General features: G+C 46.9%; 1 long non-coding RNA gene across 1 annotated transcript in view; it reads right to left on the minus strand.

Moving 5' to 3' along the window:
• Positions 1–3,914: 3,914 nt before the first annotated feature.
• LOC133372562 (uncharacterized) overlaps positions 3,915–22,779 on the minus strand; it is a 54,285-nt gene continuing 35,420 nt past the window's right edge. The window contains exon 4 of the long non-coding RNA XR_009759504.1: positions 3,915–4,246. This is a non-coding gene — a long non-coding RNA (uncharacterized LOC133372562). The remainder of the gene's footprint in view (positions 4,247–22,779) is intronic.

Consider the following 22,779-nt stretch of genomic DNA (forward strand, 5'->3'; position numbering starts at 1 on the left):
GAGTAATCCCCCTGAACCAGTGCGATTCGATTCGTTCCACCGGAGGAACGACTCTTGCTCCGTTCCTGCTTCGATTCGGATTGATCCCTGCAGGAGCCGGGAGTCTCGTTTACATCTGGCGAGATCCAGTTTCAAGCTAGCTCCGCATTCTGCCTTCCATTTCGGACCTGCCCGTGTTTAGTCTTTTGCAAATAAATAAACAAACAATCCATGTACATAGATCCTGCGTTGTTGTTTTTGTGGATGTATCAAATTTCACACACCACACACACACCCCTCCAAAATTTATTTATTTCCCAACAACTGGGTTCTGCCCTCTTCTGCTAGGAGATAATTTGACAGGCCAGTTATTGCGAGTGGTGTATCTGTGCGGAGTTAAACTACTCCCCCCGCTTCTATAATAAAGAGAATTCAGATAAACCACAAATGAACACCCACTAGGCACCCAGGAAAAAACCGACACACACCCTCAAAGACAGGAATCCATCAGGAATCAAGCCTCAAAACCGCCTGCGATCCCACAGAAATATCGGACGGGTGTTGCATTTCCAAAAAAGGTACATTCACATTTGTCTATAAGGCACATATCTATTTATATATTATATATGGCACATATATAGAAATAGATATATTTGGGGTGCTTGGCTAGTTGTCTCCATAACAATGCCTTATTTTATTCTGCTTTTCTTCTTCCTCCTTTAAAAAAAGGGGGGGAAACCACAGCTTTTCTATGTTGCTGCGTCCGTTCGCTTCTCGCCGTGCATGCGTGTTTTTCCCCTTTAAACCCTCGGCATCAATTGGACCGCAGGGGAAATGTTGCACAGAGAGTCCCAGGAGGACGAGAGGGTTGGTTAGTTTGCAAGAGGCAGACTCGAGCATCGGGATAAATTGCCACGCTAAAAGATGGACCTCAATGGCTATTGTAAAGGGTTGACACTAGGAAAGGGTAAGATCGCGTTTGTTTTTTCCGTTTTTTGGAGGGAAGACTCTCTCGCGGCTAGCAGGACTAAAATAAGGCTTGCAAATTCGTCAGTGGAAAGTGATGTGTGCGCGCGCGTGTGTGTAAGGAAGTGGATCGTGAGATCAATGAAACGTTTGAGATATTTTTTAAAAAATAATACCGTTTTTATGCTGTCAAACCACACAAATACGAGCATTTCACTTCGCAAGCCAAACAGCGTCTACTCAGAAGGAAGCCCCACGGAATTCACCGGGCGTTCTTTCTCCCAGGCCAGTGGAGTTAGGATTCGCGGCGAGTTTGCCGCTCCGATTTTGCAAGAGTCTATAAAATCCTCCCTTCTTTCCCAGTGGTTGAGGGTGTGCGGACGCTTCCGATTCTGTCTCGCCTTAGCCCGGGAGAAATTGGGAACCACCCTGAGTCACGGAAGGGCAGAGATGAAAATCTCCCCTATCAGAATCCCCCCCCCAAAGGAGAGACCTCTTTTCCTTTTTCTATTGCTCTGCTTGGCGTGTGTTTGGTGGGGTGTGCATCTCCAGGGATGGGGGGTGGAGAAAGGGAAGTTCTCCCCCATGAAGCATAACCCCCAGATTCTTAGCTTTCATTTTAAAAAAAGAGTAAGTTTCTAACATTTTTTAAACCTGAGGTAGGAGACAGAGTTGTAGTCAACCAAGGCGTACCCAGAATAGACCCATTGAAAGGAATGGGCCTAAATTAGTCGTTCAGACCGCTGGTGCATCTAGCTAAGCGTTGTCTACACTGACTGGCAGCAGCTCTTCAGGTTAAAAACACAATTTCAAACTTGGCGAGTCACCACCTTGCAGTGCAAACGGAACCACGTCTACTCAGAAGTCTGTCCAATGAGACTTGCTCCCTGGTAAATGGGGTTAGGATTGCAGCCTAAGGATCCACCTCCTCCTCCCACGTTGGATAAAACCCATCAAGAAAAGTGATATGAGACTGAAGCCAGCCTCGTAGGGAGACGGTAGCCAGGTCTACTCAAAAGCAAGCCCTACTGAATTCAACGGTCCCAGGGAAGTCAGGCTAATATTGTACTGCCATAGGGTTTGCTTCGAACACTAGTCCTACGTAGGGTAGACCCACAGAAATTAATGAGTGTGACTAACTGCACCCATTGTTATGTGCCTTCAAGTCGATCACAACTTATGGCAACCCTATGAATCAGCGACCTCCAATAGCATCTGTCGTAAACCGCCCTGTTCAGATCTTGTAAGTTCAGGTCTGTGGCTTCCTGGATGGAATCAATCCATCTCTTGTTTGGTCTTCCTCTTTTTCTACTCCCTTCTGTTTTTCCCAGCATCATTGTCTTTTCTAGTGAATCATGTCTTCTCATTATGTGTCCAAAGTATGATAACCTCAGTTTCATCATTTTAGCTTCTAGTGATAGTTATAGTTTAATTTGTTCCAACACCCAATTATTTGTCTTTTTCCCAGTCCATGGTACGCGCAGAGCTCTCCTCCAACACCCCATTTCAAATGAGATGATTTTTCTCTTTTCTGCTTTTTTCACTGTCCAGCTTTCACATCCATACACAGAGATCGGGAATACCATGGTCTGAATGATCCTTACTTTAGTGTTCGGTGATGCATCTTTGCATTTGAGCACCTTTTCTAGTTCTCTCACAGCTGCCCTCCCCAGTCCTAGCCTGATTTCTTGACTATTGTCTCCATTTTGGTTAATGACTGTGCCGAGGTACTGATAACCCTTGACAAGTTGTCAATGTCCTCGTTGTCAACTTCAAAGTTACTTAAATCTTCTGTTGTCATTACTTTAGTCTTCTTGACGTTCAGCTGTAGGCCTGCTTTTGTGCTTTCCTCTTTAACTTTCATCAGCATTCGTTTCAAATCAAGACTGGCTTCTGCTAGGAGTATGGTATCGTCTGCATATCTTAAATTATTGATATTTCTCCCTCCAATTTTTACACCTCCTGCACCCATGAATTTCATGGAATCTTAGAGCTGGAAGAGGCCTATGAGGCCATCAGCCCCCCTCCCCGGCTCAATGCAGGAATCCAAATTAAAGCATTCCCTGCAGGTGGCTGTCCAGCTTCAGTGGGTTTAGGAGGGCTTAGCTGGATACAACCCTCAATCTGCAATCCCCACTGAATTCAGTGGGGCTGACCTCTGAGCAGACGGTGGTGCAGGTTCCCTTGTGAGTCAGCTTTCATGGGAATTGAGAGGGTGGGTGCCTCTTTGCAAAGTTGACAGAAAAGAAGGATGCTCCTTCTAGGATAATTGGGGGAGGGGCTGATGTGTGGGGCGTGATGTGAAGGGAGGGGCTGCACTGCGAGCCCCCCTTCCTTTCCTCTCTCCCTTCCCGCCTGCTCAGAGCTAAAAGGCGCCTTTCCTCCCAGCCGTCCCTTTCCAAGCATGACAGGAAAGGGTTTAAAAAGGCAATGCAGTGGGGGGACACCCACACACACCCCAAATCTGATGGGGAGGGGGAGAAGGGGAGGTAAAGCTCCAACGGACCCCTCCCAGCCCAGGCAGATGCCAAGTGTGGAGAAGAGGGAAGACTAGATGAGCGCGCCAGCTCTGTCTTGGGCAGAGAGGGTGCCCACCTCTGCCACGTCCCCTCTCCTGGCAGCGCAGAGAAGGAGCTCCAGAGTCAGTCAGGTAGGGAGGGGTGGGGGGCATTGGGCCGAACGGCCGGGCCCGTCGCCAGCTTCAAAGTATGGGGGAGCAACCAAACAAGTGTGTGTGGTGGATTTATTTCTGTAATAAATTAATTTTTGAAAATAAAATTTAAGGGGGGGGCAGAAGAAAATTAGGGAAACTGCCCCCGCACACACACACACACATCCCAGCTAAGGGCCTGCAAACAGCCCTGGGCATGCCTGTGGTGGCCAGCCGGATGTTAGGCCATCGAGATCTGGGGATTTGTTTAATGTATTTATTTCCTAGAATGAAAAAGGAAGGTTGTTTCGTCCATAAATAAAGGGCCCATAGCTCAGTGGTAGAGCATCTGTCCGTCATGCAGAAGGTCCCAGGTTGCAACATCAGAACAGCTGTGCTGGATCAGGCCAGCAGCCCATCTAGTCTGGCATCCTGTCCTCACAGTCGGCGACTGGATGCCCCAATGGGAAGCCTGCAAGCAGGACCCGAGTGCAGGAGAAGCACTCTCCCCTCCTGCGGTTTCCAACAACTGGCATCCAGAAGCATCTTGCCTCAACAGTGAAGGCAGAGCACAGCCATCAGGGCTACTAGCCTTTGTCCTCCTTGAATTTGTCTCATCCTCTTTCAAAGCCGTCCAAGTTGGCGACCATCCTGTGGGAGCAAATTCCATACCTTAACTACGTGCTGCATGAAGTTCAACCCCCCCCTCTGCATCTCCAGGTATGACTGGAAATGTACCCTGGAGAGCTGCTGCCGGTCAGTGTAGACAGTATTGAGCTAGATGGACCACACTCGGTTTAAGGCAGCTTTCTGTATCCTTAAGAGAGTTGTAAGGATGGATTGTCATCCCCACACATTGACAGCAGGTTGTTGATAAGATGAAATGGCCAGGCTGTGGCAAGGGGGATGTTCGCTTTGCATGCAGAACGTCCCACACTCAACCCTCGCCACCTCCCAGTGGGGCTGGGAATGACTGCTGTCTGAAACCCTCAAGAGCTGCTGCCAGTCAGTGCAGACAGTATGGAGCTAGGTGGAGCAGTGGTCTGACTCGATATAAGGCAGCTTCCTATGTCTCCTTTATGAATCTCTTCCAGTAAGCAATCCTGAAGCGATCTGACAACAAGAGAAGGATAGATGCTGTAAATAAAGAAAACAAGCCTGGGTGGAGAACGGAGAGGGCTGTGTGTGAAGAAACTAGCCTACTGTACAAGGGTAACATTGGTATACATTGCTCTGCCTACTTTTGCCACTGGCCCCGCCCACCACTGGAATGTGCCCCCCAGAAGGGAATGCGGCCCTCCGGTTGAAAAAGATTCCCTACCTCATATCTATTGCAAATTGCTGTTTTTTGTGGGGTTTTTTTTAATCTTGATTTTATTCACAACTTTCTGGAAGTTTGTGTTTGTTTTCAAGGGCTGGAGTCGGCCAGCATCCTAGGCGACTGGAACGGAGACAGCCGTTCAAAACGTACACACTCCTGCCAACTCGCACGTTAGCTATCTGCGGTCCAAGTTCAGACCAGAATTTTGGCAGGAAAGACAGGGTAGAAATTTAATACATAATAAGTTACCACAGGACACCCCCCCTCTAGGATGCATGCCTTAACATGGTGAGGGGGTTTGAGAGTGTCGAAGGAGCTGAGAGCAGTCAAAGAGGCTAGACTCCTAGCAGGGGCACCCAAGGCGGAACTGTCAAAGCCATAAGTCGTAATTGACTTGAAGGCACATAACAACAACATAGGACACAGGCTCCTCTTGAGTAAAGCTTTGCCCGCTGTTAATTTACTAGACATGGCTGTGGTTTTTCCCCCTGACAGCAGCTATGGATAATTCCAGGGAACAAGGAAAAATGATGGTCTGGGGTGCAAGGTGAGCAGATGCACCACACTTTTCCTTCAAGAAACTCAGGTTTCTCCCTAACAACAACTCTGTTGGGTAGATTGGAGTGAGGGATTGACAAACAAGGGGGTTTCCTGTAATGGCAACACAGTGGGGTAGGTCAGAGTAAGTGATTAGCTAAACGGGCTTTCCCCTAACAAGAGGACCCTGCAAGTGCCTTCTCTGAGGGAGGTGTGGAGGGTGGCCACACGAGAACAGGCCTTTTCTGTGGTGGCTCCCCGCTTGGGGAATGCTTTCCCTAGAGAGGCACCCCTGGCACCGTCACTATCTACTTTTAGGTGCCAGGTTTCTTTTTATCCAGTTAATGTGGAGGGTCTGAGACATTTTTGGCCTCTTTTCACTGGCTGGGATGTGCTAGAACGGCCTTTTATATATGTAGTAAAAGGTGATGAGTCAGGAATCCCTTCTCCTTTTCAGAACATGAGCCAGCTTTTCAACTGGAGGAGAGTGGGGCCCTCTGTGAATCCCACACGCCCAGCTGGCAAAAGCGTGCTGACCCTGCTCTGCATTGTGTAATAATTGTGTTACTACGGCGGTTGCTATAGAGGCTAGTGTAACCAGCGAGGGGTTATTGCAATGCACAGGTACAAAATGTAACAGAACTAGTCTAAAGAGCTGCTCCCTTGTGAAATCGGAGGAAAAATAAGAGTCTGTTCCAAAGAGGGACAATAGGCCTGCATCTGTTTCAGGCTGTGATCTGGGGCGGAGGATTTCTCCCACCTGTCACACCTCCTCCTGCCCCCAAACACCAGCTTGGGCAGGGGATTTGTTAATACCATCCTTGAAAATTCCTGGCTAACTGGTCCAGAATCCCTTCCTTTGCCTGAGCTTCCCATCACAGCACCTAAAAGGAGTTAAAAATAAACATCACGTACGCAGAGCGCAGGAGGTGGTGCCTTCAATTCGAGGCCCAGCGTACATAAATAAATAAAGTTGGCTTTATACACAGTTGACTGAGAGCTGCTTTGTAAGGACTCGCGGGTGGGGTTGTTCTTACCAGCCTGCACTCTGCAATCCTTTAATTGGACCTAGAAAGCTTTGAAGCGTGGCTCCCATTCGAAAGCCATTTCAACACCCGCCCACTGCTAACACAGTCATCTGGGGCCCCAGCAATGAGGGCATTTAGTGGCAGCACTGATGGGCCAAGCTCACGAGGGGCCCTTCGAAGCCACTGGGGCTCTCAAGCAGTGCCCGTTCTGGTTGACCGCTGGCGCCAGCCCCCCAGTTCTGGAAGTGAAGGGTAGGATTCTTTGGCTCTCCACTGAGTCAAAGCAAGAATGTAAGAAGCTGTATCACAGGTCAGACTATTTAAAACACATTTCTCCATCCAGCCCAGCATTGCTCACTCTGACTGGCAGCAGCTGTTCAGAATCTCGGGCATGTTCACATCACCTGGCACTCTATCCTCTTAATAGGAGAGGCTGGGGATTTGGGCCTGGGACCTTCTATATACAATGATGTGCTCTACCCACTGAGCTATGGTCTTTTCCTCTATGTCCAATGGGAGTATTTTCATTTGCACCACCTCTTTCTGTTAGCATCATGGGATGGCATTGCCCGGATGGGTCCATGCTCCGAGTGAGCATCAGATACTGAAGTGATGCTCTTTTCCCAGCCCCTGATGCTGCCTGTTTCTGGACTTGAGTTGCATCAAGGGATTTAGTTGGTATACTGTGCCCTCTCACTTGGCATCAGTGGGACACAGGGCCAGTCTGTAGTTCAGTGGCAGACCATCTATTGCGCAGGCAGAAGGTCTCAGGTTCAACCTCCCAGCATCTCTAAGTAGGCCTGAGAAACGCTTCTCTTTGAAACTCGTGGGGGAGCCACGTCACTCATGATATATATGTGCTAATAATTATTATGATAATGGTCAAAGTAGTGGTGATATTAATAACATCAAACCTTTCATCCCCATATTTATATCAAACCTTTCATCAATATTATTTTTATAAATGTAATAATAATATACTGAAGAAGAAAGATCTGATATACATGTAGTTATTATTATTAATAATAATACTTTGGAACACTTTGCAATTCCCTCCCCTTAAATATTAGATAGGCGCCATCTCTGTTATCTTTTTGGCACCTACTGAAGACCTTCCTCTTTCAACAAGCCTTTTAAGTAGAGGCCTTATCCCAGTCTGCGTCCTTGTTGGAATTGCTTTTTTAAATGTTTTTAAAGATGTTTATTTAAAGATGTTTTGTTTTAACATGTTTTAAAGCCTTTTGATGTTAAGATGTTTTAAAGTGCTTTCAGGGCTCCTTCCGGGAGGAAAGGCGAGATATAAATTTAATAAATAAACAAACAAACAAACAAACAATATCCTCCCCCAAATAACAACAGCAAAAATAATTATTACCACTACTACTACCACTGCAACATTTATATTAAACCTCTCATCATCGCTGCAACAGGTTTCTCACTTAGGAGCGCACAAACTAAATTTCAACAGTGGGGGAAAAGTAAATCTCACTAACAAACAGCAGAGGCACGTCTGCAGCTTTGCAACCCCATCAGGCTCTCAGAGATGTCGCAGAACAACATGTTCACTGCAAGGGACCAGCTGGAGAATCAATTCACCTTTTATTGCCTTTGCCAGTTATGCGGGCTTTTAATTGCTTGCCTGCTGCTCCGTGCAGTTATATTACTCTCTAAGGGGCACCTCTCGGGGGGGGGGGGACTTTCCTTTGTAATTGGGCAGGTGTGTACATTTTAAACTGCCATCACTGTTTCAGTCACCCAGGATGCTGGGCTGTCTCCAACTACAGTCTTTGCTTCCCTCCCCCCCAACTAAAAGTTTAGTTTAACTTCTGGAAATGTCAGAGTAAAAAGCGAGATCAAAACAGCTACTGGCGGTTTCTATTTCTAAAAACTGGAGTGGGAATTTTGCAATAGATATGTGGCCAGTGGTGTCATTGTTCGGGGTCTTGGGGGCACTTAGACCCTTCACTTTTTTGGGAGCAGGGTGCCAGCAAGGTCCCTATGTCTCTAGCATCCTACAAGCCACTTAGCACGAAAAGAGTCACTGAGAAGACTCTCCTCAGTAGCTAACTCTCTCCCTTTTCATGCTTATTGGCTCCTAGAACATCTGTTGTTGAGGGAGAAGGCATTAACGAGGATCTCATTCTCAACCCAGCAGCAAAAAAGCGAGGGGAGGGCAGGTGTCTGTGACTATCAGGAAGGGACCCTGCACTTCTGAATTTCGTACTATGCTATTGTATGTGGTGGGGAAGCTTTTATCAGTCCAAGGGCTGCGTTCCCTTCTGGGCAACCTTCCAGGGGTCACATGCCAGGGGGGGTGGGCCAGAGGTAAAAAATGGGTGGAGCAATGAATATAAATGTAACCTTTATACATTAGGCTAATTGCTAAAGACGCCCCTCTGAATCTACCATCCAGACAAGCAAGAGTCACGATTGGAGTTCAAGGGCATGTTGCAGCCAGGCAAAAATACATAAGGAGGGTGTAAAGGGTGATGCCTGGAGATAATCCAACAGGCCAGACAGGGATACCCGAAGAGCTACGTTTGGCCCCCAGCCCTGCATTTTGCCACGTCTGCAATAGATATACAACCTACCCACTTCTGAAAGAGGAAGAGGGGTCCAGTCTACTCTGAAAAGCCTGACTCGGAAGCTTGGGTTCCTAACTCCAGATGTGTGCTATTCGCAGGTGAAGAAAGCCAGCCAACCTGCGGAGGAGTACAGCTGCACAAGGTGCAATCTGTCGGATGATTATCAGAGCTGGCAACTTTCAGTATGACTTTAAAGGTGACTCTTCATATACCTGATGGGCTGTCGTGTAGGAGAGGACAAAGATTTGCTCTTGGCTGCTCTTGAGAGCTAGGACAAGTTCTAATGGGCTTAAGATACAGGAGGGCAGATTTCAGTAGAACGTGTGGGCAGACATGCTACCTGGAGGTTTCTGAGTGACTTAAAAATGTAAATGTTCTGCCTTCAAGTCGATTCTAACTTATGGCAACCCTACGAATAGGGTTTGCATGAGGCTGAGAGTCACCCAGTGCACTTCATGGCTATGTGGGGATTCAAACCCTGGTCTCCCGGGTCGTAGTCCAACATCTTAACCACTACACCACACTGGCTCGTTCCATTTTTTAAAAACCAAAACAATCAAACAGCAACAACCAGCACCCCTCAGACAGCCACAGAAAACTTTAGCAGAATGCTAACAACAAATATTATCACCCTGGTCTATCAAAAGCCTGGGGGAGGAGATAAGCTTTTACCTGGTGCCGAAAATATGTCAATGAAGGTATCAGGTAGACCTCACTGGAGAGAGCATTCTACCGGTGGGGAGTCACGCCTGAAAAGGCCCTCTCCCTTGTGACCACCCTCTGAGCCTCCCTCAGATGGGGGACCTGGAGAAGGGCCTCAGAAGAAGATCTAAGGGACCAGGGAGGTTCATATCTGGAGAGGGGTTCCACAAGATATTCTTGATGGTTAAGAGCAGTTTGATACAATGTCAAACCATTGGCCCATCTAGCTCAATACTGCCTACAATGACCAGCAACACTTCTCCAGGGTTTCAGACATGGGCATTCCTGGCTCTACCTGGAGATGCCATTGGGGACTGAACCTGGGACCTTTTGCATGCAAAGCCAATGTTCAACCACTGAGCTATGGCCCTTCCTGTCCAACGATGGTCACTCATATGGAAAACCTATCCTCTGAGAAGGTTGAAGGCAGAGCTTGGAAAAGTTAATTTTTGAACTACAACTCCCATCAGCCCCAGCCAGCATGGCCACTGGATTGGGCTGATGAGAGTTGTAGTTCAAAAAAGAAACTTTTCCAAGCTCTGGTTGAAGGAACTGGTATTCTTCAACTGGAGAAGAGAAGGTTCAGCACCTTGGACAGTTCCTCGAAAGTTCGGCCTAAAACCCAGAGTGGATTCGCTGTCCCACTGACATCAAACCTGTCTCCAGGCCTGAGGCTCTCCAGCCCTAGCATAATGTCTTGTTGCACACGGCAAACCATGTTGAAATTTTTTATATTTGAAAGAACAGCCAGCCAGTGGCACGCTTAATTACATGTGATACACTCCACCAGGCAATTAAACATCAATTTCCCCATCCTGTCACACATTCCCTAAAGTCTAGAAATGTCAACAAAACTCTCTTGTAATTAGAAGAGTCCCCTATAATATTTATCCCCCTTTTTTGGTACATAAAGCATGTTCCAACTTGCTTCCTGATTCTTAATTTCTGATCGCGGCCAGCATCTCGGCTAATTATGGGACGTAATGAGAGAAAATCGATAACAACAGCTTGTGAAAGTTTCCCTCGGCTTTTAGGGAAAGACTGCAAATTACAAAAGGTAAACAAGTCACTAATTGGGTTAAAAGGGAAAATTCTAGAGACTCTGCTTTCCCAATTATGGCCTTTGATTTGCTATGTTCACAACAACATTGCACACAACAATAAAATAAAAATAAAATAAAATAAAATAACATTTCATGTTGCCATGTAGTACAAAACTCCCCCCCAAGCATTTGTAAATTCAATGTGGTGCTCAGAGAAATATGGATATTTAATTGATAAAGACACATATTCTCCATATTCCTTCTCAAAATATCATATTTAAATGAGCATCACTGAACTCCAATATACCCAGCTGATCACTGCGTTCTGCAGGAGAGAACCTTTTGAGGGTACCATCTCATCAGGAGGTCCATTCTGTACAATATATATAGAAATTAGGCCTTTTGTGTGGTGGCACCTACCCTACTCCCGTTAAATACTAGACAGGCACCATCTCTTTTCAGTGCCTCCTGAAGACCTTCCTCTTTCAACAAGCCTTTTAAATAGAGCTCTTTCCCAGTCTGACTTTGTATTGGAACAGACTTTAGATGTTTCATTGCTTGTATGTTTACTGGCCTGGGTCCCTTTGGGAGGTGGGGCGGAATATACATTCAATAAATACATAACATGCAGGGAGCTAGGTTCCCCCTCCCTATCAAGAAAAAAAAAAGAACTTTGTGAACTTTTATATGAACTTTGTAGCTAGTCCTAATGCCTGAGTGTGCTTTTTACCTCCTTCCTCTCTGTCGCTTTTCCTTTTGTGCTGTGCCATTTAGACTGCAAGCATGAGATCAGGCTCTTATGACCGCTGTAAGCTGCTTTGGGAGCTTTTTCTGGCTGAAGAATGGGGTAAAAATACCTTAAATCAATAAAAATAATTAAATATCTGTATCCCACTGCCCCTGGTAGACATAGGATTGAATCCCAGACTAAGGCTGCAGTCCAATACACACTTACCTGGGAGTAAGTCCCATTGAACCCCTGAGGTCTGTAGAAGTTAACAGACTTGATTAACTTAGGTTCATTAATTTCAATGGGTCCACTTCCAGTAGGACTATTTATTTATTTATTAGATTTAGATCCCGCCCTTCCTCCCAGTAGGAACCCAGGGCGGCATAAGACTAGCATAGGACAGAGCCCCAAGACTGCAATCCTAATCACATTTATTTGGGAGTAAGCCCCATTGTGTTAAACTGGAACATAGATTTCAGAGCAGACACGGATTGCACTGTAATTTAGTAAACTCAGTTCCAATTGAAATCAGTGGGATTTAAGTGATGAGAAGATGGGGGAGAAATTCAGTCTGGCTCATATTTTAACATCAGTCTACCTTGAATAATAGCGGGATAAATGCATGGCTGTGAACAGGGCCCTAGTCTCACTTGGACTAGTCTCAAAAGAGAAGTGAAACCGACAAGGCATCAAGCCAGGTATGCTGGTTCCATGGATGGACTGGATAGAGTGCAGATATGCAGATAACTTTGCAGCCAGGGAGGAAGTTCGATTGAGGAAAATGCAGTGCAAGGTCATTGGTATCGGTAGGATTTGTTTACTTTACGCAGAAGTTTTAACACCACTCTAGCCTCGTCCTGGCCCAGAGAACACACAGCTTGATGTGTGCCAAACTGCTACGCCTGATGATAACGAAGAAAAGTTGTTTGTTGTGGCTGCACAGGTCACTCTTATCGAAAGCATGAGGTCAGCTGTGCTTCCACAAAGTGGAACAAGGTTATTATTTGCATAAACGGGATGGTCTAACGCAGACTTGACCAACCTGTTGCCCGCCAGATATTTTGGACCGCCTCTCCCATCAGCCCCAGCCAGCATGGTTCCATGATTCAATCAATCAAATATTTATTACAGCCAACCAACCATTGAAGGAAGGACTCTCCTTCCCTTTCCCCCCCTCTCCCCCCTCCCACACTCACAATCACAGCTTGAGAAGAACAAAAGACAACATCTAAATATATAGACCTCCCTCAATGAAGAAAATGCAACTTGAGCCCATTATTCTGTGTCTTGCACTCTGGGACGATAAATGGGGCCATTTCAGCTCTTGGCACAGGACTTCTGAATCTGGATCAGATCCAGATTTACTCTCCCTTTGGAAGTTTGCAAACAGGACATGAAAGCTAGTCATAGAATCATAGAATAGTAGAGTTGGAAGGGACCTATAAGGCCATCAAGTCCAACCCCCTGAGCAATGCAGGCATCCAAATCAAAGCATTCCCGACAGATGGCATCTACCAGGAAACTGCCTCATGAGGGGATAAATCATGCATTCTCTGACTCCTCTGGCAAGGGAGAGAGCACGATCAGTTCAAAGTGCTGGTTATGACCTATAAAGTCCTATATGGCACTGGTCCAGGCTATCCGAAGGGCTGTCCCTTCCCATATGAGCCTGTCCAAGATCTAAAATCATCGGTTCCATTGTTGTATTGCTCTAACAGTTAGGACGTTTTCCCTCTTTGTCTGCCACCTTGAGCTCCTTGCAGGTATAAGGGCAAATTCAGGTTCCTTCATGGTAGTCACAGCCAGACCCTGTCCCAGCCATATTCCCTTTCCACTTCCCCTTATCTCTCTTGCTCTCCATATCATCTCTGACTCCACGATCCACTACAACAGATGTCCCTAGGAGCCAATCAGCAAGAAAGGGGAGGGGTGTTAGCTACTGAGAAGAGTCTTCTCAGTGGCTGACTCACCTCCTTTCACTCTGGCTCCAATGAGCACGAAAGGACAAGGACTCTTTTCAGGGCTAACACGTTCCCCTCTTGTGATGATTGGCTTGTACGTAGGGACTTGCTGGGACACTGCTCCCAAAAAGGTAAGGGGTCTATGACACCCAGCGACCCCGGACGACTACAGCCTTGGGTGGGATCTAAATGTAATAATAAATAAATGAACTGCTATTCCCAAGACTCTTGAGGGGGGAGGGGAGAAATGGACTTTAAATGTTGTGCTAAGGCAACAGAGTGCTTTAATTCACTTTAATTGCACAAACCTACCTAGATTTCCTGGTGGGCGCTTGAATCCCTCCTGCAAAATGCTGACTGTTGGGGCGGCACCCCTTGTAACAAAGCAAGAGGCAAGCACAGTTAGACCCACTCAGAATCCGCTAAAGGCACTGGATGCCTTTTGGAAAGTTGGCCGGAGGAGCCCAACTCTTGAAGGACCAGGGGAGGGGAGGTGGGTTGCCCAGGTTTGTCATTTCAGTGCCTAGTGTGTTTAATTCTTCCAGGCAGGCAGGCAGGCAGACTGTTGAGCAAGTGAGCACTCTCCAATGTCCCCTCCCTGCCATGCTTGGTGTTCCAGGAAGGCGTGCGCGGGGCCTTTGCCACCCTTTCCACATAGCTTTCAACAGCTCCAATGTCATCACCTTGGCGACAGGGACGCTACTTTGGTAGTGGTGCAGTTCAGGAGCAGAGAATCTCAACCCCTTTAGGCCTCGCTCGGAGGGAAGCCCAAAATTACTGGGGGCTCCGAACAGGTAGGAAGAGACACCCCCCTTTCCCCCTCCTCTCCTTCTGGAAAGTCTTTTAGGAGAAGGTGTGATTTGCACACTCCTCATTGTCACAAGAAGATCACTCTGTTACAGGCTCTTAGGCAGGGCTGGGAGGGGGGAATTTGCTCTCCAGGCTAATCCCCCCCAGCAGGAAAGAGCTGTGCAGATTCTTTGATGTGGTGTGAAAAGCGAAGGAAAACAAGGCTGAATGAGGGGGAGGAACTGGAGCTCAGTTGGCAGAGCACCTGGTTGGCATGCAGAAGGCCCCAGGTTCAATCCCCGGCATGTCCAGGTAGGGCTGGGAGAGACTCCCTGCCTGAAGCCCTGGCAAGCTGCTGCCAGTCAGCGCAGACAATACTGAGCTAGATGGGACCAATGGTCTTAGCATAAAGCAGCTTCCCATGTAATGGCAAAAGTTGGGAGGACGACTTGGCTGTATAGCAGGATGCTCTCTGGCTTTCGGATACAAACTATTTGTATAAGGCCATGGGGTAGAAGCACCTGTCAGATCTGATCCTCTCATTTTTCCAATCTTGAATTCAGCTCTCTGCATTTCTGTAGGAATTTGTGGGTTTTGTTTTCCCCCAAAAAAACAAATCCCCATGAAAATCTGTCAGCATTTTAATGCAAACTTCTCCTAATATTTTTGTATGTAGTTGTTGACCAATATAATGCATTCTTCAGAACATAAAGAGTCCTGATGGATCAGGCCAGTGGCACATCTAGTCCAGCTTCCTGTTCTCACAGTAGCCAATCAGATGCCCGTTATGGGAAGCCCACATACAGATCTGAGTGCAATAGAACTCTCTTCTGTGTTACGTCCCCCCAATATATGGATTTTTTAAAAGTATGCATTGGTCTGACAATGCATTGCAAAATTCAGAGAAGTGCCAATTTTAGCAAAGTTTCAGTTCACACAGCGATTCAAGAACTGCAGATAAGACTGAATTTCTCCCCCACCTCTGTAATGTAAGCCAATATTACCCAACGCTATGCACAATGTTCATTTCAAGACACCAAAGTTAAGCACTAGGGCTGTGCACTGGATTTGACTAAGACCCGAGCCAAACTGGGCCCTTTCAGAGGGTTTAGGACTTTCAGATAGTCATTGATCATTTTCAGACAGTCAAGAACCACATGCAAAAAAGAGAAGAAGCCAGCCTCTCTGGGGTAGGACCAGGGATAAGCTACCTGTCCAACCCAAACTGTTGAGATGAGGGAAGAAACAGACAATTAATGATAGGTCTGATGTCTTTTTAAAAAATATTGTTAGAAGCTCTGTACCTTTGACAGCTGAACAACAAGGTAAAACTGTCCCAGCAAGGACATGCAGTGATGGAAGGCCTCTATACCTGTTGAACCTGATGTGCCACTGCTGACAGCAAGAGCGTCGGTCCATAAAGATGGCAGCAAGTCTAATTAATTATGTTGCATTTCACTATATAAAGGAACGCAAGAGCCTGCAATCTATCAGCACGCACAGAGTGTCCGTCCTTATTCCATCTGCAGGTCCCCTGGTCCACAAGAGCCTGGGGATCTAGCACTCAGCTCCTCTGTGGCCTTGTGCCTGGAAACAAAGCCCTGTAGAACTCATTACATCGAACTGTTGCCATTTCTGTTCCAGCCAGAACTGGAACCTGGTCTCGGATGCAGCAGTGCAGCACGACAGACTAGTCCAGGAGTAGGGATCTGGATCTTGATGATGAGCAAGATCATTAACTTCACTGCAGGCCAAATTTGACAGGTGGGTGGGGCCATCTGCCTGTCAATCAGCTGACATCAAAAAGATGCCCGGATACTGTTGTTTTTTTTTGTCCGCACGGCTTCAACCCTTGCAGGCAAATGTGCAGATCTGCAAAGTGCCTTACAAAGCATTCCTGCAAGGCCCAACAATTAGCTGATTGTCACACCTTGCAAAGCCCTTTGCACAGGACTGTGCAGGTGCCAATCAGCTGATTGGTGGTGCCTGCAAATCCATTTTAGCCACGCCGCATCTTTACCTGCACCACACTTGACATCGGGTATAACAGCAGGTGGGTGTGGCTTGGATTAAATGGCCTCTTGGGCCATAAGGGGAGGCCTAGTGGGCCTAATTTGGCCCACAGGGTAGCGATTGCCCACCCCTTGTCTCGCCCCACAGACAAGCATCTATGGCTGTTCCAAATCGAGGGATGTTCCAAATCATCCCTGCCCATACAGGGATGGGCAGGCCAAGTCTGCAGACCTACTTTGCTTTCGAATGCCACGGCCCACCAGTCAGAGCCCAGTCCCACATGATGACTCAGTGGGGCAAACACAGCCTAATCTCGGAAGGTCTGTTTTGCAGGGCATGGTGCCGGCTCACTCTCTTTGCTCCAGAAGGTGGGACTAGAGCCACGGAATGGAAATGTGCAGGGGAGCCAATCACAGGACCATGGTTGGAGGCCTGGGTGGTGCAAATGCGCTGGCAGGAGCACTGCATTGGCCCCACTGGTGCATCTGGTGCCGCACCACCACCTTGACCCCCCTGCTCTGCCTTCTGCTAATAGAGCTGGAGGCCAGGTGAGTGGCAGGGTCTCACCATGCGATCTACTACTGCCGCCGCTCCATCTTCTTCATGATGCCTGCTCAGGGATTAGAAGACAGCGGCCAAGCTGGGCCTTCCCTTCCTCTTCTCTTCTCTAGGCCCAGTTCTTTCAACCAACCTCACAGGACTCGGTTTTACAGACCTGCACCATTGCTCTACTGGGGTTGCTCCAGCCCATCAATGTCCTTCTTAAAATACGGCACCCAGAACTGGACACTCTTGTGACTCTGGGGTCAGATCTCCCTTCTGCAGGGGATAATGTTGAGGACTCGGAGTTGGAAGGAGAAGCTCAAGCCGCGCTGAGGCAGAGATCCAGATTGCGATGATGGGGCTGGGGGAAGGGTGGCTTAACCCCCCCCCCCGTGCTGTCTTCTCAATGAAAATCTAAGAGGTCAAATAAATCTCTCTCTGTGTGTGTTTATATATAGGACAGCAGTGGTTAACTCTTGGCCTAGGGGCTTGAACTCTTCCAACCCCTTTGGGTGCTAAGATCAAGAGAGGGGGCTCTCTGGGTAGTTCTGCCACCCTCTGGACTGCAGGGAATGCCAGCCAGGGAAAGGACTTTCTCTGTGGCAACCCCTAAACTGCAGAGCTCCATCTTCCTCGCACAGCTTCCCTTGCATGCTGAAGATGCACACCTGTACCCTGACCTTTGACAGGGAAAGGCATTTCTTGTTGTGGGGATCACCTCTTTTATTTATTTATCCATTGCATTTCTATCCCACCTTTCCTGGAAGGAGCTCAAGGGGGGGGTGTACACGGTTCCCCCATTTGATCCTCACAACAACCCTGTGAGGTCGGTTAGTTGGAGAGGCAGCGACTGGCCTAAGGTCACTCAGTTTTATGCTTCATTTATTCCATTTTCTGTTCCATCTGGAGTGGATTTGCTTGTTCTTGGATTTACTTGTGATGGTTTCTACTGGGTTTGAAGCTGTGTATGATATTGTTGTGACATGCCCAATTCGCTTCTGCTTTGGAATGGCTTTTTAAGGTGTTTTTAATTTTTTTTCTTCAAAAAGCAGTTTTTGAGATGTTTTATTTTTGCTTTGTTTTTGAGGCGTTTCAAGGTATTTTTAGCATTTTGTCCTTTGTTTGCTACCCTGGGCTCCTTCTGGGAGGAAGGGCAGGATAGAAATTTAAATAATAACAATAACGCCCTTGGATCTTGCAGTGAAGGGCAGCTAAGAAGTCTTATAAATAAATCAATAAACCCAGACTCCCAATTTGGCAGTGATGACAATGTAAGTGTGCAGAAGAAAGTGTTCAGTATCGGCATGATGAAGGTGATGATTTCTATTTGTTCATTGCTTTTCTTACTGAGAGACCCAAAGCAACTCGCATTACAACCAGTCAGAAACAAACACACTCAATAAACCTAAAAAAGTCTATCCATTCAGAATCCAATTAAAAACAGTCAGTCAATAAAAAACTATCATCAAATAAAGTGTATGTGGAGAGAAGAAAATGTGGGGAAGGTTGTTGTTAGTCATCAGACAGTGTCCTGACATTGCAATCTGCTGTGTTCAGATTCCACACTCCCTGCATTGTACGTGTGTGCATGTGTATAAGACTCTGTGGGTTGTATCCAATGCTAGTCCTACTCAGAGTAGACCCATTGAAGTTATTACTGTTTTAATAATGTATTTTATATTATATTTACATAGCCTGACCTCTAAAGTCCATGCGCTGGTAACCTCGAGGCTGGATTACTGCAATGTGCTCTATGTGGGGCTGCCCTTGGCCCTGGTTCGGAAGCTCCAGCTGGTACAAAATTCAGCTGCCAGACTGCTGATGGGAGCACATGGCCGACAACATGTGATGCCACTTTTAAAACATCTGCACTGACTGCCCATCTGCTAGAGAGCCAGGTTCAAGGTCCTTCTATTAATTTACAAAGCCCTGAACAGCTTAAGTCCAGGGTATCTTAGGGACCACCTGAACCCTTATATCCCAGCTAGATCACTGTGATCATCTGCAGGAGTGGTGCTGGTCATCCCCCGAGTTGGCGAGGCTCATTTAACATCGACACGAAATCGAGCCTTCAGTGTCATCAGCTCAGCTCTCTGGCATGCTCTGCCAACAGAGATTCAGGCCCCTTCTGTTTTGACCTTTAAACACTTGCTGAAAACCTTTCTCTTCCCCCCCACCCAAGCCAGGCTTATGCAGGCAATTAAGAAGAAACTTTTTTCACAACAGTTGACCTTTGTTTTTATTATATTTTTAAGTTGTAAACTGCTTTGATGTTTTTAATGAAATAGCAGTGTACAATTCATTATTATTATTATTATTATTATTATTATTATTATTAACAATAACAATAGTCATTCAACAGTAGGTCCCAGGGCAGGTCACAACAATTTCATTAACTTCAATGGAGTAAGCACTGGAAACACCCCAAATATCTCTCTCCACCCCCGAAGCCAAAAAGGTTCCCTGGACTGCAACCACAACCACACTCACAGCCTGAAATTTTGGAAATAGGCTTTTGGCTTTAAGGGCTATATTACAGTAATAGCTAAGCTGATTTTTCTCCCTCCTTCTTCTCCTTCAGGGCCATCTCTCCTTCATCAGAGATTCCTGCTGTGAAGATGTCTCAGTCTTCCCCAGCGGATGAAGGCACCACATTTGAGCACCTCTGGAGCACCCTGTAAGTGCCACTGATGCAACACCATCCCAGTGCGCAGAGCTCTCTCACAATGAGCCCCTTGTCCCCAAAAGCTTACAATAAATCCCTTGTTGGTTTTTAAGTGGATTTGTCTGTATAGTTACGGCTTACTTCCTCTGGGTCGTATCCAGTGCGAGGTCCAACTCAGAGTGGACCCACTGAAGTTAACAGAGATTTGAAATGAAATGGAAATGGACTGCCTTCAAGTCGATTCCGACTTATGGCGACCCCATGAATAGGGTTTTCACAGCAAGCGGTATTCAGAGGGGGTTTCCCATTGCCTTCCTCTGAGGCCAAGAGGCAGTAATGCACCCAGTGAGCTTCATGGCTGTGTGGGGATTCAAATCCTGGTCTCCCAGGTCATTGTCCAACACTCTAACCACTATGCCACACAGTCTACTCTGAATAGGGCTAGCATCAGACACAATCCTCTCTCTCCATGGTTTAGGTAGCAGTGTATATGCAACAGCGTTTATCACATCTATTTTTTTGGTGTCATCGCTGGATTTAGAGACAGGCAGTCTTAGGTGGGACACTTGTCACAGGTCATCTATTCAACAACTGAAGGAAATAGTGCACAAACAGTTCATTTTCCTGTACCAGTCTGGTAACACTGACCTGCATGGCCACCAGCATGACATCCTGCTTTGAGCAGAACCCCACAGAAGCACTGGCAGTACTTGGAGATCAGGACCCTGGCCAGCTCCTTGCAGCACAAGCATCAGAAGCCAAAGATGTTGCTCCAGCAAAGATGTAGAGCCAACTGAGGGCTTTAAATAGTCTTGCAGCCAAGAGTCACCTCTAGCTCCACCCTCTTTGGGGGAAGCTGTTGCACTTAAAGAGGCCATGTCCTATTTTTTTTAGGCCAGAAGTTAGCAATCTTTTGAGAGGACCATTGTAACCCTTTTTCTCCTCACAGAGCTACAATTCCCAGAGTGGTTTGACAATCAATCCATCTTCCCAGGAAGCTCTGGGAACTGTAGCTTGATGAGGGAATAAGCGTCTCCTAACAACTCTCAGCACACTAACAGTTCCCAGGATTCTTTGGGGGAAGCCAGAGCAGATGAAGGCACTCACTCACTCTAAGCATGCATTGCAACCTATTCTGTTGGCTACAAGTTAATCATAGAATCATGGAGGTGGAAGGGGCCTATAAGACCATTGAGTCCAACCCCTGCTCATTGCAGGAATCCAACTTAAAGCTTACCTGACAGGTGGCCGTCCACCTCTTGAATGCCTCCAGTGTTGGAGAGTCCACAACCTCCTGAGGTAACTGGCTCCACTGTTGTATGCTTCATTCAAGACTAATTTCAGCAGGGAGAGAGGACCCTCCTGCCATGTGTGTGCCTGCGGACACCACATTAGCAACCTCTGTCTTTGGTGTTGGGACCAGCAGGACGGGGGAGCGCCATCGGTGCACCAGGCTGCTGAGTGTTGGTAGCAAAGTGCCCTACTCCACCATGCGTGGCTCCAAGGGGGACTTATCCCCAGAGCCAGAAAAGTTTAGGTCAAGCTGTTGGGACTCCTGTCCCGTGGCAGTCCCTAGAATGGTTGGTATTTTCAGGGCTTTTACAAGGCTTGGCTGTGGCTCAGCAGCTTTCCCCGTCGCCTCTGTCAGCCTTCACCAATTTGCAGCTCTCCGCATTGACAGAGACTGATCTATGCCATCAGGGTTCATGTCTGGGCCATTTTTTTTTATTCACAGTGGAATTGACAGCATCAGCAACACCCAGGCTCCCTGCATTGTAACTCATAACTGAAATAGGTAGAGTTTAAAAAAACAACACAGAAATGGATGTTTAAAATTCTCATGCCTATTAATTCACTGTTCTTCAAACTTGGGTCACCAGATGTTCTAGTAGTTCAACTCCCATCATCCCTAGCCAGCTTAGCAACTGGTCAAAGGGTCATGGGAGTTGAACTCCAACAGCATCTGGGAACCAAAAGGCGAAGAATACTGAATTAATGAATTAATTAATTTGGGCCACATCTTCACTATGCACATAAAGCAGTATCATGCCACCTTAAACAGGCATGGCTTCCCCCAAAGCATCTTGGGAGCTGTAATTTGTTAAGTGTGCTGGGAGTTGTTAGAAGCCCCCTATTCTAGTGTTCTTCAACCTTGGGTCCCCAAATGTTGTCAGATTACAGCTCCCATCAGCCCCAGCCACCTTAGCCAACGGCCAAGGATGATGGAAGTTGTAGTCCAACAACATCTGGGGACCCAGGGTTGAAGAACATTGCCCGATTCCCCTCACAGAGCTACAATACCCAGAGTTCCCTGGGAAGAGGGATTGACTGTTAAACCTCTCTGGGAATTACAGCTAATTGATCACAGTCAAGCATTGTAGCTGTCATCTTTTCAGTGCCTCTTAAGCAAGCCTACCCAGACAAGTAAATTTAACCTGCATTTAAAAATGTGATTAAGGGTTGCATCCAGCTAGATTTTACTCAGAGTAGAGCCCCTGAAAATAATGTGTACTACATTCAAGTCGATTCCGACTTATGGCGACCCTATGAATAAGGTTTTCATGAGGCTGAGAGGCACTGACTGGCCCAAGGTCACCCAGTGAGTTTCATGGCTATGTGGGGATTCGAACCCTGGTCTCCCAGGTCCTAGTCCAACACCTTAATGGCTACACAAATAATTACATTTTAGTCATGGAGGCCATAACTCTGTGGCAGAGCATCTCCTTTGCATGCAAAAGGTCCCAGGTTCAAGCCCTGGCATCTCCAGATAGGGCTGGGAATATCCCCTGTCTGAAATCCTGGATAGCTGCTGCCAGTCAGTGTAGATAATACTGAGCTAGATGGACAGATGGTCTTGCTCAGTATAAGGCACCTTCTTATGTTTCTAGAGTCAGTGTGTGGCCTAGTGGTTAGAGTGTTGGCCTACGACCTGGGAGACCAGGGTTCGAATCCCCACACAGCCACGAAGCTCACTGGGTGACCTTGGGCCAGTCACTGCCTCTCGGCCTCAGAGGAAGGCAATGGGAAACCCCCTCTGCTGTGAAAACCCTATTCGTACAGTTGCCATAAGTCGGGATGGACTTGAAGGCAGTCCATTTCCATATGTTTCTAATGTCAATGGGCTTACTCTGAGTATGACTAGCATTAGACACAAACCTTTATTTCGTCATGTATATTTTAAAACTGCTGATTTTATTTGGGGGGAAATTAGGCTAACTTGTTTTTAACATCTGATTTTATTGGTAACATATTTTATGTTCTATGTTA

The sequence above is a fragment of the Rhineura floridana genome, chromosome 18 (genome assembly GCF_030035675.1).
Source record: "Rhineura floridana isolate rRhiFlo1 chromosome 18, rRhiFlo1.hap2, whole genome shotgun sequence".
NCBI lineage: Eukaryota > Metazoa > Chordata > Lepidosauria > Squamata > Rhineuridae > Rhineura > Rhineura floridana.